The sequence below is a fragment of the Cebus imitator genome, unplaced genomic scaffold, assembly GCF_001604975.1.
Source record: "Cebus imitator isolate Cc_AM_T3 unplaced genomic scaffold, Cebus_imitator-1.0 Scaffold42, whole genome shotgun sequence".
NCBI lineage: Eukaryota > Metazoa > Chordata > Mammalia > Primates > Cebidae > Cebus > Cebus imitator.
In genome coordinates, this window is record NW_016107357.1 from 9,040,798 (window position 1) to 9,058,517 (window position 17,720).

The following is a 17,720-nucleotide window of genomic DNA, read 5'->3' on the forward strand; positions in this document are numbered from 1 at the left end:
GGTGCCCGCCTCAGCCAAGGACCAGATAGCCTGCCACCTTCAGAAAAATGGATTCTTATTGCACTGATGCAAGCAACTATATTGCCATAAGTTAAGAATACTCACAGAGAGCTTCCAAATTCTAGAGGAACCAGACAGAAAAAATAAACATACTCGGAATTTTGTTCACAGGAGTATACCTTACTTAATTATTAAAGGATGTAAATAGTTTAAAATAAGTTTCCTTGACTCTGAAAAACAAAACAAGAATCGGCAATATCCTAATCAAAAGTCAAAAAGTTTTCTTTAACTTTCTGAGTGAAGTGCACTTCGTAAATCTTGTTTTGGTTGGTATTTGTGAATATGTTAGTTCTTTATGAGTCCTGTACATTCTTTCACTATTCCAGTGTTACAATCTTCAAAGCTATTAAAAATTTGCTTTTGAGAGCACCTGTTAAAGTCCTTAATATAGCTTGATTATAAACAATTGTCTCCCAAAGGCAAAGTCCAGGATAGTTACAGTTAAAAACATGACTGACAAAAGAGTTTATTTCCATGGTTTACAATAACTTTCCCCTTAATTATGATTGATAGCATATACTTAGACATTAGAATTTTAGAACTCCCATACAATTTTGGAACATGTACTAGTATTATTCACCAAAATATAACTTAAAGAATATTGGAAATAATTTTGGCAATCTAATGTGGCTAAACATGTCAAATAATCCTGTTTAACTCTTTTCTAATGTTTCAGAGGCCCTCCGAACCATCCAAAATCCAGGCATCAACAAGGACAATTTCCAGATTGCCATAAGTTGTTTTGCCAGAACGATGACTCAGAAGACAAAAACCTTTCATTAGCCTTTACTGTGACATGAAAATTCTGTTAAAAGCCAAATTTCACCCTTGTATTAGTTTGTTAATGTTAACCGAAATTAGTTTAAATGAAACCTTATAGATCATCCTGTCTAATCCTAGCCAATTTGACTATGATCTTTACAAACCTTTTATAACCCTTTTACTAAAGGGCAGATTAGTGTCTTAAGACCTTGTTGCTATGCTTTTATTTCATATAGATACTATGGGAGAAAACGTGTAGTGCTTCCACCATGCATTTCATTGCAAGGCAACCCAAGGCCAGTTGGCTTATTTTGTAATCAGCCCATTCCTGATGGAAGTCTCATCTCCCGCTGGGGGGGCGGGGATGTTTCCTTATCTTCCAGGTGGCCAAGAGCATGCTTCTCTGATTTATAGCTACTATTAGCCATTGCTTACAGTGTATTTTCTACCTGGTTATTAGACACCAAAGCTCTCTCATAATGCGAAATAATTTCTGCTACCCCCAACACTCAAAACTGTCAGATAACGCAATGCAAAACAGAACAGAGCCTTGGATTTTGAGGGGGATCTATCTGCTTTTAATTCTTGGGGTTTCATGAGGAAAACAGAGTTTTATTTTTCCCCCAAAACAGGGTCTGTGAAGCCTCCTCTGTCTTTCCCAAGGAGTCCCATGCCACCAGAAGTTATCTGAAGGCCTCCCATGCATGCATTAAGAGTGGTAAGACCAAAAAAAAAAAAAAATGGAGAAGAATAATTCAGTCGACTGAGAAGAAAAGAGCCGCCTTTTTCCAGAAACACAAGATCTAAGAAGAGAAAAACATAAAGGCCTCTTAAATATATCTATAACTTGAATATTCACTTTTAATTAAGCTGACCGCTTTTTAAGAAAATCCTTTTAAATCCCTATTACTTGACTTTAGCCATGCCAAGCAGTTAAGATTTTCGGCTTTTGAACTTTACAGAAACTAACCTTACAGGTGAAACCGACAAGCCTTAATCAGGTTATGACTTAACGGCAAGTGTACAAGATATTTTTAAATGAGTGACAGGCAGTTTTTGAAACTGTTACTGCAAAATTGTGACTGAGACAGTGAAAGAGATTTGACCCAAACAACTCCATTTTGTTTCCAGCTCCCAAGCTGTCCTGCCCATCCCTGGGCATAGGCTGAACCAACTTTGGGAGGAGCCGGGTTTACAGGCTACAGTCTAAAACAAAGAAGACAACAGCTGCTTCCCAAGATATACTTCCCTCTTGCCTGGGGACCAGACCAAGAAACTAGCGACAGAATTAGAAACCATGGCCCAGGAACCAGGCAGCTGAGGCTACAAGATCCTGACCCTCCCTAAACTGCTCTCAAGATTAGTGCTGAAGATATTTTGTAAACCCTGCCCTGATGGGTTGGCTGGAACCATCCAGATTAACAAACTGCCTTATGTGATTTTGTGGCCTTCACCCAGGAACTGACTTAGCTCAAGAAGATAGCCATGACTGTAAAATGGCAGAGACTAAAACGATAACCATGTGGTTACAGGTCTTATTCCCAAGGACATGAAACCAGACGGAGGCCTGTAGCCAAGCGTGTTACTGACCATTTTGTTGGGCTGGCTTGAACAGCAGGCTTATGGGGTTCTGGGCCTGCAGAGATCAGATACTCTTTATTTGACAGAATCATGCAGAAAGACATGCAAAGCACACCAGATTGTTTATGGCTTAAGACCAACCTCACAAACCTTTTTCATTAATTATAAATTTAAGGAGAATATAAACAATGATCCTTACTATTCCTTTTACCAGTTTGCACAGGGAGAGAGAAGCCAAAAGCCCAACTAGTAAGAAATGCTTACTCTTTTGCCAGCATGTTAGACTACTGGGTTCCCTTCTCCCTAGCTCAACTCTAAGCCAAACATTTTAAGGTTTGGAAAACGAACTTTTCCTAGGTTGGAAAAATATTATAAAAGAGATAGAAGCCATTTAAAACCTGAAGGAAGGAAAAACACCATGGAAGGGAATTCCAGTTAGGGTTCTTAAAAGGGACCGCCGCTCTTCCTGTTAGGAATGGTGTTGCCCTTACTTCTTTGCCTTCTTGCTGGCAATACTCTGGACCCCTCTGTGGTGACTGAGCAACCCCAGGCTTCTGGGAGAATTGGCAAAACCTGAGCTAGCTGCAATAACAGGAAGAAATTGTTGTTGATTTTTAACATGCAAATTCTCTTAGAATTTGGTTTCCCCGAAATGAGTTATTTGCTTTGTGATGCTTGTTACTTACTGTATCGATTATATTTCAGAAAATGAAGAATAATGTGAAATGCTGAGATGTGACTTGTGACTTTGGCTCTGCTGAGGTAAATCTTGTAACTCTGGCTGTGCTGAGCTGCTCTGATAAAAACAGGAACTCTGTGAAAGGGACTAACCACATAGCTTGACTGCCAGAGAGAGAAGACAGCACATAACGGGCTTCTCGTGGCAGAGAGCCTATAAGCGGACGTGTAATGGAGAGGCCTGCTACCTAGATTGCTTTCCCAGGAAAGGCATATTGATTATGGCCCTGGAAAGGGAATGCGACCCTTATGGAGAGCCTATAAGTGGACGCATGAGGGGCGTCTGTCTCTGTGGTTAAGGATGTAAAAGTCTTTCTTCTCCTACTGCTCCCCCAGGCCTGCATGGGCCCCTCCTCTTGCAGTTTTTGTGGTCAGGCTGGTTGTCCTGTGTCAGATCCTGTTCCCCCTGCAGCTGTGAGCCCAGTGTATTCTTGCTGATAATCATAAGTTTATGTTTAACCTGTTCTTGCTAAGGTGTATGATTTCTATGCTGACACACAGAAAGTTATCTTTACGTTGTTCTGCTTTTATAACACCACATTGTGATTTTTGTGCCACAGTTTTTGAGATGTATTTTTTTTGTATAATTATGACTGAAACTTTGTGTAAGCTCACTCCCCCTCCCCTATTGAAAGAGCATAATAAAAAACTGAGGTTTTCAGGGGAATGTCAGACTTCCACAGAGCAGCATTAGGTGATGTCTCCCCTGGGCCCAGCTTTAAGGAAAACTTTTTCCTTGTCTCTCTTTCCTTCTTTTTCACTAACCACTCAGTCACTTTGAGAGATCTTAAACTCACGTTGATATACTGGGAGCTGGTCTCGCCAATACCTTCTCTATTTTTTTTTTCTTTTTCCTTTTGGCTTACTATAGGAGACATATTGCTTATCTCCAAAATTCTCTTCTGCTTGCAGAGCTGCCTGTTTTAGCTGCAGTGAGGATTTGACTTAGCAGCAACATAACATCCCTCTGTGTGACATCAAATACCTGAGTTATATTTTGGAAAGCTTCTATGTACCTATCAGGGTCGTCGGAAAATTAGCCTTAGTTTCTCTTTGCTTGCCTAAGGTCCTGCAATGAGAAGGGAATTTGAAGAGCCTCAAATAAGGAGGACCCTCAGATGATTCCTCTGAAAGTTACTTTTTAAAATTTTGGGCAACTGTTTTCTCTGGGCCTGCCCAATATGGCTCCTAAAATAGCTGGCTTGACGTTACAACACTTGCAGAGGTTTGGTAGGAATGCCATGCTCTTGTGCAAAGGAAAATGAGTTGCTTTCTTTGAGGTTCTGAGGTTAAGGAAGCTTCAGTTTTTCAGGGTGCACTCCAGAGGGGTGCAAGCTGAACATAATTTATTGCCCATTTAGAAAAAGAAGCAAGAATAAAAGCATCCTCTTAGTCCCCTTCCTTTCCGTATGACCCAGAGTGGAGAGGACAAGGAGCATCCCCTGAATGTCTTACCTCCAGGTTTCTGGATTCCAGAAGTTTCTTAAATGTGCCCCCCCCCCCTGGTTGTAGGTGTGGTCCTCCAAGCCATGGGACCAGATGAACTAAGTGATGGGGCTAACCACGCGGACCCACACAGCCTTAGTTTACCCGCATTGTGTGATTTCCCTTTGACTTCCTAGAACCCATGTGGTTTTCTTGGCTCCCAGAAAAACCAATCTCTGGAGAGACTGTGTTGTCTTTGGCAAGGCTCCTTTAACGGAGGCAATGTGCTAGATTGCCGCTATTATGGCACGTGCTAAAGCACTTACCCTAAAACAGTTCTGGTTAACTTCCAAAATTAAAATTTCCTTGCTAATTAAGTACTATCTTAATTGGAGACAAAATAGATGCCTTAAAAGAATATAGAAATCGCAGGGCAAGGTGGCTCATGCCTGGAATCACAGCACTTTGGGAGGCCGAGGCGGGTGAATCACGAGGTCAGGAGGTCGAGACCATCCTGACACTGTGAAACCCCATCTCTACTAAAAATACAAAAAATGAGCTGGACGTGGTGGCACGTGCCTGTAGTCTCAGCTACTCAGGAGGCTGAGGCAAGAGAATGGCTTGAACCTGGGAAGCTGAGGTTGCAATGAGCCGAGATTGCACCATTGGACTCCAGCCTGGGTGACAGAGCAAGACTCTGTCAAAAAAAAAAAAAAAAAAAGAAAGAATGTAGGAATCGAATGGCCGTTTCCCCACTGGTGGGACAATATGAGGACTAAAATTGGCCTGCTGAAGACATTTTACTCCTAACTGTCAAAAGCAGAAACTTCCCATTCTCAGAAGAGGCCTAGAGCCTGATTTCTGCTAGGTGGCTTAGAAATACCATGTGCTCACCGGAGAAACCATAGAGAAAGCTGTTGAGTTACTGCCTGCTGCAATCTGCCATCTTTTCTGATGAACCTGTTTCCCTGAACTGTAAAGATTCCTGCACATTAGACACACAGAGAGAGGATAGAGACCGCGGATACAAAGAGAAGGAAAGTTTGGTGACACGGTAGCTGGAAGAGAGCCTTGAGATTAAAGGACAGATTAAAAGTTGAAATCTGCTCCATGCTCACCAGTCTGATGACTGAAAATGATACGGCTCCGATGGGTGGAGGAACAGCAGGGCTCTTGTCTCACATCGAACTGAAAAAAACCACGTGGACACACGTGGAGTGGTTTTAAGGAGTGGAGAGTTTAATAGGCAAGAAAAAGGGGAGAAAGCAGAAGATAGAAGCTTCCCCATACAGAGGCAGAGGGAGGGGGGCTCCAAAGTCAAGAGAGGGAACCCCCCCATTTGCTCTTTCTAAGAGGAGAGGAAGGGAAGGAAGAGAAGTATATGATGGCCAAGAACTCAGGTGCTGAGGTCAGACTATTCTGAGTTTGACAGCTGGCTGTGGCACAAGCTGTGTGACCTTGGGAATGTTGCTGAACCCCTGCGAGCCTTAGTTTCTCCATCGGAAATGTGGCACTGATAATGCTTCTTTCACTGGGGACCTATGAGGGTTCAGCTGTTCAAAGTCTGTAAAATGCCTGGCATAGAGGAAGCCCTTAATTAATGGTAGCTAATAATATTGTAATTAGTTTGACTCTTATGGCCCAAGCTGTTTTTTTTCCCTCACCTACCTGACCATGCTCATATTCAGCCCCAGCTCCTCCTGGAACTTACCTGTGACATACATTGTGCTAGACACGGATTCAGAAATGAATACCACCAGCTATATGCAAAGTACTACGTGGAGCTTAAATAAATGAACAAGGTATTTGCAGATTTCCACCCCCCTTCCCTCTCATCCACCAGCACCTCACCTTTCTCACGTGCAGACACTCCTAACTATAATGGCCCATTTCCTATATTTCCATAGAGAGATCAAGAGAAAGGAGGGCCTGAGCCATACCAGGCCTGTGCCTACATGAAGGCAAGGGGCTGTTGCCACAGGGAGGGGCCTTTGGGGCAGAGGCAGCTCACAGGGTGGGGTGGGACAGCAGGGCTCCCTGAGCCTGGACCTGGATGCCCACAGGACAAGAACAGGCCTCCCAGTGACCAGGGCAGGGCAGGATCCAGCCAAGACAGGGAAGATGGGAGGGCAGGCTCTCTGGGCGCTGGGCTCAAGCTGCTTGCTTGCGGTTTCTTTCTCAAAGTGAGTCAGACATTTACTGCCCTGAACAGGGCTTGTTTCCAATGGGCCCCCTATGTGAGAGTAGATATGCTTGATTTAGGAGTTCTTCAAGTGCATGCAGCTTAATAGACTATCTAATAGCTAATCTGAGTTTCCATCCAACGACCTATCTCGTGTTGAACCGGAGATCATGTCTCAAATCTGGTCTCCCTGCTGAAATTGACAGCACACAATCTGCCAAGCCTGGAAGAAGAAAGAATAGAAGCCTTATTACTGCCAGCGTTGTTTGCACTTATAAACCCAATGCTATAAATAGGAATGGTGAAGAGAAGAGTCCTCATGCTTTTGAAATGGAGATGATTGATTGATTTTCTAATATTGATCATTTGCAAACAGTACTCATATGTATTGCCAAGACTGATGCCACAAGTCAACACGATAGTCAGCCACATTGCTTTAGAGACACCTCTCATCACGCCCAGTACTGTTCCCTGTTACCTGCGGATTTGCCGTGCCCCTGGTGTGACGCACCTGCAGGAAGGTGAGCGAGACGGCGCAGAGGCACAGAGCCTGTATGTTTCCCACATTAGAAACGCGAAGAGGTGAGGCTGCATTTCCTACTTGTCAAGCGCTCATGCTTAATTGGGCCAGAAATACTCTCTGGTTCCTGCTTCTGCAAGACAGATCTTGGCTGTCACTAAGCATCTGTGGTACCCGGAAGGGACACATGGAGTTCTGTGGGCTGGAGGCTTTGAGAAAGAGCAGATTTTTTTCCCTCCATGCCAATTATGTGTGTGCCATTTGGTTTTCTTTGTGTGTCCCAACCTTTGGCCCTGGGGCTGACATCCTGAGCACGCCTGTGTCCCCGGCACTCTGCTCCCACCAGGGGTTCAGCAGGAGGCCAGCTGAACCCCTGGCACTGCAGGTGCTAGAGCAAGAGGATTCCAAGCAGGGAGGTGGCTGCTCAGGGAAGCTTCCAGAGGCAAGGGAGGTGGGATCTGAAGGGGTGAAGAGCACGGATGGAAGGGAAGAAGGGAGGGCAGTCAGGGAAGCTGTGGGAGCAAAAACAGGGTGGTAGCACACTAACGCATTCACTTGTTCAATAGTATATATTGAGCACTTACTGTGTGCCACAGTGATCAAGGCAGACCCTGCTGTCAGGGAGAGAGAGGCAGACAGCAGGCAGATGCCCAGGTTTGGTGGTATCTGCAGTGAAATGTGCCTTGAAGAAAACCAGTGCGATGTAAAGGGTAAGGAAAGGAGCAGGGGTTGGTTTGGGTGGGGCAGCTGGGGCAGAGTGAACCAGACCAGCAGGGCATTTGGAGCACCAGGCAAGGGTGTGGCTGGTGGGATGCGGGTCTGGGGACCTGGGTGTAGGCTAAAGAGTGTGGGTGGGACCTGATGGACACTCATTCTTGATGGTACCCACAGGGGCGGGGCAGAGGACTGCTGGGTGTTCCGGCTAAGCCCTCTGCCCTGTGAAGGAACTCATTACCTTTCTCCTCCATGCCAGTCCTTCAGGCCAGCATGGAGGTGTCAGTATGTGGGAGCAACTAGTGATCCCTCCACCATTTAACAGAGATGGGACCAAGCCCAGAGCAGGGATGTGACTCACCCGAGGTCACTCACCCATAGTGGAGGCAGGAACTTGGGTCTCCTGATGGCATTTTCTCTGCCCAGGGAGTGAGAGGGAAGGGTAGCTCTGGCCTTGCTCGAGGAGGTAGAAGGTGAGGGGAACGGCCAGGCCCTGGAGCTCCCGTGGAGGCATGATGTGGCATTGCCATCTGGCCAGAGAGCAGAGGCGCCGCCATGGTTCCCTCCCATCTCTCATTTGCCTTCCTCTATTGTTGCCTCTTTGTCATCTCTCTAAAGCCCTCCCTGTATTTTCCATGCAGGGGAATACAGGTGTGATGCAGGGGGTCAGACACGGGACTGCGCCCTAGGCCGCCTCTGATGGAAACTCCAAGATTCTATGACTTCCCTGAGAGCTCCTCTGCCAGGAAATGCCAGCCTCAGCCTAGCGAGAGGGGGAGCCTGACCCTGCGGGTGTGAGTCTGTGGGCTCCCTCATGCATGGATGTTGCAGGGGGCGCTCCTGAGGCCAGGGCTGTGCACTTCCCAGGAGGGTGCGTGATTTGACTTTCTCTGCTCATTGAGCCAGGCCTGGCTCTGGTGGAAACTGCTGGCGTCATGAAGGGCCCACTGACTTCATCACAGGCCCGGGCCAGGCCAACTCTGGCATTGTAGCTGCCTGCTGGAGTGATCCTTCAATCCGCATGGAAGCCTGAAAGCCTCTCCTTAGAGACATTAATTAGCCCCCAGTTAATGCTGGGCAGAAGCTCACCCGGGTAGAGAGCAGGATTAGCTCCAGCCCTGGAGGCTGCCACCCATTTATCTGCAAACTGCTCAGCAAACCAGGAAGAGGCAGTAAAACAGCTCGATGTGGAAAGTACAGGGCCTTTGGAGGTTTGCTGATTTCTTTGGCCTGTCATTGAGGACTGTCCCAAATCCCGGCGTCCCCAGCTGTGTCTCTGGCTCTCTCCCACTCCTCACCATGGCCTAATGGCAGTGCCCAGGGAACTCTGTCAAGAGCACATTGGCTCTGATCTACAGCTTTGGAAAGCTCAGGAGGGTGCCTCCATGAATGGAGATGCCAAGGTTTCCCTAAGACGTCTCCTCAGTGGGCTGTGCAGGAGTTTCTGAGGCGTGTGATGCTGTCACGGTGACCCCGCCGTCCCTCTGTACCCAAGAAAAGGACCTTGTTGTCAAAAGGCAGTGGGGGTTTGGGTTGGGGTTGGGGGAAGAACAAAGAGAGGCAGGAGAGGAAAGCAGGATGTGGTTCAGTGAGTGTGGGTGTCATGCCACAGGCAGGTCCCGGGAACACACACCTGCTGCCTGAGCACTTCCAGGATGGAGCAGTGTATAAGGCATGCACCGGTCCTAAGGCTCACAGCAGAGCGTGGCCGCCAGCCCTTCATATCACAGGCAGAGAACCATAGCTGAGCCCCAGGCTGCCCCGACCCCAGAGGAAAGCTGGACATTGGCCAGCTCACTTAGCCCTCCTTTTCTTTATATCAGCCCCAGGCACATGCTCTCAGGAGGCCAGTATCCCAGGGTCTGTTCAGGGAATAGGGACAGGGGCAAGGGAGTCTCCGCATCATAGGAAGACAGTGTGAGGTGATGGGTGACCCATGCATTCTGCCCCAGCAAACCCCAGACCAGGAAGATTCTCTTGAGCAGAGCAGAGCAGGGCAGGGCAGGGCAGGGCAGGGATATCTTTTACTATAGTTTAAGGAGATAAAAGTGGGAATAGGAAAGAAGAAAAGGCAAGGGCAGTGAAAAAAAACGGTGTGTGAGGTGGACATCCTCCCTCTCCTGACTCCCACCAGCACACATAGATACAGATAGAGGGAAAGGAAGGAGTGAGAAAGCAGAGAGGGACCCTGGAGGAGGGTGGAAGGATGCATGACGGGCTAAACATTCATTCCTTAATAACCGTTCAAGCTTGAACCACAGAGCAAATTGTGGGCCCTTATCACCGCTTTTGAAATACCATGATTGTCAGCAAACATTGAGAGTCCCCACTGCTGGCTGTTTGGCTCAACACTGCGGAAGAGAAAGCTGCCTTGGGCACACTGGCAATCTCTTTGGGAGACAACTGTGTTCAAGTCAGTCCTCAGCCACAGTGGGAGCTGCGCAATGGACAGATTAGCCAACCAAGAGCATGCCTTTCATGATGAGAAATGACCTGTCTGTATTATAGTATTTTGGCATTAAAAAAAAAATAAAGATCTTTTTTTCCAATGGAAGTTTGAAAAAAATGTTTAGGTTTAGGTAGTTTCCTTGGGCTGGAAGGAATAGGGTCATTTCGCCATCCACCATGACACGGCAGGTGCTCCAAGCCAAGAACCGGAGGAGGCTGGTGTGAGCACTCCCTGTCGCCACCTTTAGGGTTCACAGTGGCCCCAAAGTTTGAACAGGCAAAGGGAACCACTTCATTTAGAGTGACCTAGACTGTCATCTTGCAGCTGGGCAATTTAAGTCCCCAAATTATTTCGTCTCTTATGATATTATCAGCACGTGAGGCACGTCCAAACCAGCTTCTTATCCTATACATTCAGGACCCCAGCACTGAGACCACCAGCCTGGCTGCTCAGAAGATGTGGGGTGCTGAGCCACGTGCCTCTTTTCCTGGCTGGAGGCATTTCTACTTTTAAAAAGCTGGGAACATATCATGTTGCAAGAAGCTATGCAAACAGATTGTTAATGGAACACAGATCACTAATGGAACTTTAAGACCCATATATAACAAATTTATTCTACTACATATTCAATGATATAGGAAGTCATTTAAAACATTGAGTAAAACATTGCGAATAAGAAAGTTCACGTAAGTTGTGGTCTTCAGTGCTCTAACCCTTCCCCTGTGTATTGCTCTGTCCCCCTCATAGGCTCCTGCCATGCCCTGCCCTCTGGAATTAGTGGGTCCTGTCCTGGGTTCAGGGATGTCCAGAGCACAGCCCAGCCTCTGGGGTGCCAGTGCAGCAGGGGCCCCTTCAACCTGAATCTTGAGTCTGGAGCCTGCTCCTGCAGTTCCTGAGCCCAGGGCTCCCCTTGCAACCTGATTTAGTGATGAAATCTTTTTTTTTTTCTTGCTCTGTCATCCAGGCAGGAGTGCAGTGGTATGATTTCAGCTCCCTGCAACCTCCACCTGCTGGATTCAAGCCATTCTCCTGCCTCAGCCTCCCAAGTACCTGGGACTATAGGTGCATGCCACCACTCCCAGCGAGTTTTTTGTATTTTTAGTAGAGATGGCATTTCACCATGTTGGCCAGGATGGTCTCTACCTCCTGACCTTGTGATCTGCCTACCTCAGCCTCCCAAAGTGCTGGGATTACAGGTGTGAGCCACCATGCCCAGCATGATGAAATCTTTATGACCTGTTGAGTGTCAGTCGTTCTTGGGAGAAGGACTTTCCTCACTATTGCCAGCTCCCTGTTTTGTACCAAACTCTCCTTCCTCTCTGTACTAGTCAGGGTTCTCTAGAGGGACAGAACTAATAGGATACACACACACACACACACACACACACACACACACACACACATATATAAAAGGAAGTTTATTAAATGATATTAACTCACATTATCACAAGGTCCCACAGTAGGCGATCTGCAAGTTGAGGAGCAGAAGCCAGTCTTTGCTGAAGAACTTGGAGCCCCAAAGCTGAGTCTGATGTTTGAGGACAGGAAGCATCCGGCTCTGGAGGAAGATGTAGGCTGGGAGGCAAGGCCAGTCTCGCCTTTTCATGTTTTTCTGCCTGCTTTCTATTCTGGCCATGCTGGCAGGTGATGAGATGGTGCCCATCCAGATGAAGGGTGGGTCTGCCTCTCCCAGCCCACTGACTCACATGTTAATCTCCTTTGGCAGCACCCTCACAGACACACCCAGGATCAATACTTTGAAACTTTCAATCTCATCAAGTTGACCCTCAGTATTAACGGTCACATCCTCCCCTCTCCCCTCAGGGCTGAGATCCTTGGCCAGTGGAAGACAGGTTCTCTTCCCCAAAGATGTCCCAGGTGTTGCTTAGCATTAGGCTGGCCATCTTGGCTGGCACATGGCCTGGCCTTTGGAGAATAGGATGCCACCTGCCTCATCCTGAGCCCTCAACCAGGGTCTGATGATGATGTAATGATAATCATGACACTGATAGCTACCACCTGTGCACATATTGCTTTTTTCACTTTTCTTTTTTAACTTTTTGTGATGAAAAAAAAGTCAAACATATACAAAAAAGAGAGAAAGAATCGTAAGGAAACTTCATGTATCTGTCTGTTACCCAACTTCAACAATTATCAACTTTTAGCCAATCTTGTTTTCTCTATTCTACTCATTTTTGATGCTCAATCATTTGTTCACTGGAGTGTCTGAAAGCAAATTTTAAATATCTCACATTTCAGTTATAAATGCACAAATACCTTCAGTCATTTTGAATTAATAATGAACATACGTATATAAAAACCACCAGGCCATAATCACACCTAGCATAAACTATTTTAATTGTCTTTATGTCATTATCTTTTATCAGTCAGTTTGTCCAAATCAGGTGTCAAAGTCTACACGGCCATTTAATTAAGTCTCTTAAGATGCCTCCATTCCTGCAGTCTGTAGTGGCCCACTCTCTTCTTTTCCATGCCTATAGTTTGCTAGAGAACCTAAGTGATCTGTCCAGTAGAATACTCCACATTCTGGATTAAGATAAATGCTTTCCTGTGATGCCATTTAACTTGTTCGCCCACATGCTGTATTTTCTTTTTAGCTGTTATTTTGGTCAAGAAACTTGATCAGATCCAGGCAGTGGTATCGAGGATGGAGAAGTGCCAGGGAACTGACATCCTGGAGGGAAGAAACATTTGATCACTGACGCTGTACCTATCAGGGTCATCGGAAAATTTGTGTTTATTTCTGTTAAATTGGCAATTAAAAGTCTGACAACGTGATGCTTTGATCAGATTGTAGAGTTACCAAACCTCTTATACTGACAGGGATGTATGTTTGTGAAACACATCGGAAAAGAGCTTGCCTTCTCCTTTAAGAGTGGACATTCACATACTCTATCACCCAGCAATTCCACCATTAGGTTTATTTTCAAGAGAAATTCTCATGCACATAAAACAGGAGATTTGAATAAAAACACTCTGAGCAGCGTTTTTCACAAAGAAAAACCTAAAAATAACTCAACGTCCATTAATGGAAAAGTGAATGGATAATTGTGGTCTATTTACACAGCAAAATATTATCCAGCAATAAAAAAATGAATGAACTCAACCCTAAACAACAGTATGAATAATTTTAGCAATATAATATTTGGTGAAAAACCTACATGCAATATCATATCATATCCTTTTTTATTTTTTTGAAAGAGGATCTCACTCTGTTGCCCAGGCTGGAGTGCAATGGCATGATCATGGCTCATTGCAGCCTCAACTTCCCTGGGCTCAGGTGGTCCTTTTATCTCACTCTTCTGAGTACTGGGACTACAGGGACATGCCACCACACCTGGCAATTTTTTTTTTTTTTTGTATTTTTTGTGGAGATGGGGTTTTGCCATGTTACTAAGGCTGGTCTCGAACTTCTGGGCTCAAGCCCTCTGCCCACCTTGACCTCCCAAAGTGCTGAGATTACAGGCATGAACCACCACGCCCAGCCTCATATCCTTTTTAAAATGTTTAAAGTAACTAAAATCTTATGAAAACATATCTTTTAGAAGCACACATAGATCCAATAGAACTTACTTTAAACGGAAGGCACGGGGTTGATGGACAGAGGATTGAGAATGATTATCTTGGTCAGGTGGAGTCAAGAGGGTGTGATGGGGTGGGACCATATGTCAAGGTTACTGTCAGGATCCTAGCTTTTGTTCCGATCTGATGCGTTCACAGGTGCTTATATTATTTAAAATAACTAAGTAAAAACAAGGCATGTATAGGCCAATAGTGAGGATGTGTCATAAACCAAGGACGACACTCAGTCCAGTTCTGTGTACTTGAGTTCCAACGAAAGGACAGAAAGTAGAAATGGAAGCTGGACAAAAGTTAAGTGAAACTGTATCTTTTTTTCTGATGTCATTTCAGTTCATTTACCACATCTGTTACTTCCCAAAGCACTGTACCAAACAGTAACAATGACTGAAATTCTCCTGGAGGGAGATGTCAACAGTCACTTGGTAGATTGACTTCCCAAACTTACAGATAGCCAAGCTGGAAAGGAGAATCTTGTGGCAGAAATAGTCCGGGCCAGGCTTTTCACGCTTGAATGAATTAATTCTGTTGCTTCTGCCCGTGTGGTCACTTGCTCAAGATCCAAAGTCCCTAGAGAGAGAGAACCCATATGTTCAAGCATGGTTCTAGTTTACTCTGGTACTGTGGTGGGTAGAGGAAGAACCTTGCTGGCAGAGTCTCCAGGAATCACTTGGGTGTCTATAGTGAAAGCATAGATGGAGACGTTTACTGTGTCATCACCATGTCACACCATGCGGAAAGAGAAGAGATGTTAGGTGGCTGAAACAGAGCAGAGACCTGTTTATTTAATATTTAAATGTATTATTAGTGGTAATAACAACAGCTACCCTTTATTAAGTGCCTACCACGGGTCAGTCTCTTCAAAGACATGACCCTATCTTGACTATAAGCAGCAAGAGGGCAGGGCTCCTGTCTTGTTCTAGGCTGTATTCCCGGCATCAGGATCAGAGCCTGGTACGTTGCATGCACTTAGTTAATATTTCAGTGAATGGCCACCCAGCCTCCCAGCAGTGTTGTGAGGCAGGTATTATTCCTGAGAGAGAGGTTGAGTAACTTGTGCCCGTCCCACGTCCGTCACTCGCCATGCTCCACTGACTGTGCTTCCTCAGCATCTCTCAAGTCTGGTCTCTGCAGCTTCTCCCATTGCCCCTCCCATTGGGGCCCTTCTCATGGTTTGCCAGAATGTCTCATGATCTCTCACTCGGCTTCCTGGCCCCTAGCTTCCATGTTTACAATCTATTCCTTGCATTGCCACCGGAGTTTCTTTTTAAAAACACATGACTAACTACGTCTACAGAGTAGGGCAACAGTTTCCCAAAAGGGATAGGAAACCATGTGAGGTGGTCCAACACTCCAGGTCACGACAGAAGGAAAGAGTTCTGCAGTGCCATGTGCGGGAGAGGGATGCCTCCTATATGCGTATTCAGAGAGTCGTTATTGGGGCCACAATGTAAGAAGGGTGTTAATTAAAACTCCCCATTTATTGATCACATACTTTGAACCTAATGTCTTGCCTACACCATTTTATTGAATTCTCAAGCAAGTTTTTTGAGGTAGGCAACTCTGGTTCTACTTATAGATGAGTACACCAAGGCCCAGAGGGGTTAGGAAGGTACAAGGTCACACAGCTAGTGAATGGTGGTGTTAGAATCCCCTACTCCCGTCCGACCCCTGAGCTTTCTGGCTCCCAAGTCTCCTATTCACAAATAAGTACATCCGGAAGAATGTGTTCATGGCACTGGAGGGCGCATTGGAGGAAAAGGGTTGCTGGACCCAGAGAAGAAAGACAGGAAGAGCTTCAATCAGTGAGTTCCTGGACCCTAGGAGATACCCCCACCTTCCCTGTGGAGTCAGAGAAGCCAAGAAGACTGCTCCTTCCTTGCATGAGAAGTTGGGGGAATGACTTATGAGCCCCACCTACCTTTTTTTTTTTTTGAGACAAGGTCTCATTATATCACCCAGGCTGAAATACAGTGGTGTGATCATAGCTCACTGCAGCCTTGAACTCCTGGGCCCAACAAATTCTCTCACCTCAGCCTCCTGCGTAGCTGGGACTACAGGGGTAGTCCCACTGGTTAATTTTTAATTTTAGTTTTTGTTGAGGTGGGGGTCTTGCTATGGTGCCCAAACCAGTCTCAAACTCCTTGGCTTAAGTGATCCTCCTGCCTTAGCCTCCCACAATGCTGGGATTCCAGGCATAAGCCGCCATGCCCAGCCTGATGTGCAGTTTCATAACTTTCTTTTCCACCCCCTTATTTGCCATTTGTCTCTGAGCCGCTCAATTCCAATTAGCACTTCCACTGAGGAAGGGGTGTGAGAAGGGAGAAGTGATGGCTAGAAAAAGCAAACTAAATTAATTACACTCAGTTAACGAATTTGTCTCTGAGTTGAGGGGTCAGAGTGGGTGAAGTGACCATTGCTGGGGGTGGGAAACCGGTGGGTTCCAGTTCCTGCCCTGCTATGGGCTATGTGGTCTTAGGGGTGGCACTCATCAATGCACATGTCACCTGCGGAATGTGGGGCTCAGGTCAGACACTTGGTCCTTCCCCAAATCTTTAGCAAGTTTGGGAGAAATGAGCAGAGATAGGTGTTACAATCTCCCTGTATGAGTGTTCATGCAGCTTTACTTCTAAGAGCAAAACATTTGGGGGAAATAAGGGCTTATGGTTTTTTTAGTAAAAATGATTAAAATTTGCCTGGGACTGGGACTTGGAACTGGGAGTGACTGCAAATGGGCACAAGGGATCTTTTTGGGGTGATGGAAATGTTCTAAAACTGGATCGTGGTGATGGTTGCACAACTCTGTAAATTTATTAAAAACCATCGGATGCTATGTAAATGATATTTCAGTAAAGCAGTTGAGATGATTACACATGCTAGAGAAAAAGATCTCATATCTCGGTGGTTGCCTTACAGATAACTCATTTGTGGAAGGCATTCTGGAGGAGGCAATGAAGAGCAAACTACACTCCCATGTTTCCACAGAGCTGTTAAATTAGCCCAGTGAGGAGAGGGCCATGAATACAAATTGCTCTATCGCATGAAAGCATGTGGTTAAATGGTACCAAAGAAAGAAAAATCAGAATCAGGAGGAGGAATTTAGGAGAGCTTGATGAGATCCAAACGAAGATGAAAATCGAAGCAGAATCTGTGAGTGGCTGAAGACAGAAAAGGAAGGCCATGTAGCCCACATGCAGTTCCACTGAACGTTGGAAAAGGGAGGTGGGGGGGTGGTGGAGAAGCCAGACACTGCACCCAGGCACCTAGTGACCAGTTGGTCCAGGATGGGCCGAGAGTGGCTGTGGGGAGAGCAGGCTGCCGGCAGCCACCGTCGTTTAGCCACGTGGTTGTGGTGAATGCCTGCAAGGCTGCGCTTCGGAACTGGGGAGGAGCTGGCTATCAGCTAGGAAGTGGCAAAACCAGAATCTGGGCTCCAGAAGTGTAAAGTGTAACTCTGGTGCTTGGCCTCAACCACAATGCCACATTGTCTGCCTTACTGAAGAGGAAGCTGAGGCTCAGATGGGCTGAGTGAGCTGCCCAAGGTCACACAGCAGGAAGTAGGAGGGCTGAGATTTAAATCCAGGTCTCCTGGTGCCAAAGCCGAAGCAGACCCCACCAGTCTTGCCTCTTCACTGCTAAGGAGGACACGAGGACACAGTTAGTCCTGCTTTCAGCCTCCTGGGACTCTG

The 17,720-nt window shown here is 46.1% G+C and overlaps 1 long non-coding RNA gene across 1 annotated transcript; it reads left to right on the forward strand.

The window, feature by feature from the left end:
• The first annotated feature begins 7,811 nt into the window (after positions 1-7,811).
• On the forward strand, positions 7,812-17,144 carry LOC119470837. Its single transcript, XR_005199805.1, has 3 exons — positions 7,812-7,978; positions 8,624-8,774; positions 16,948-17,144. It is a non-coding gene; the product is annotated as an uncharacterized LOC119470837 (long non-coding RNA).
• The last annotated feature ends 576 nt before the right edge of the window (positions 17,145-17,720 follow it).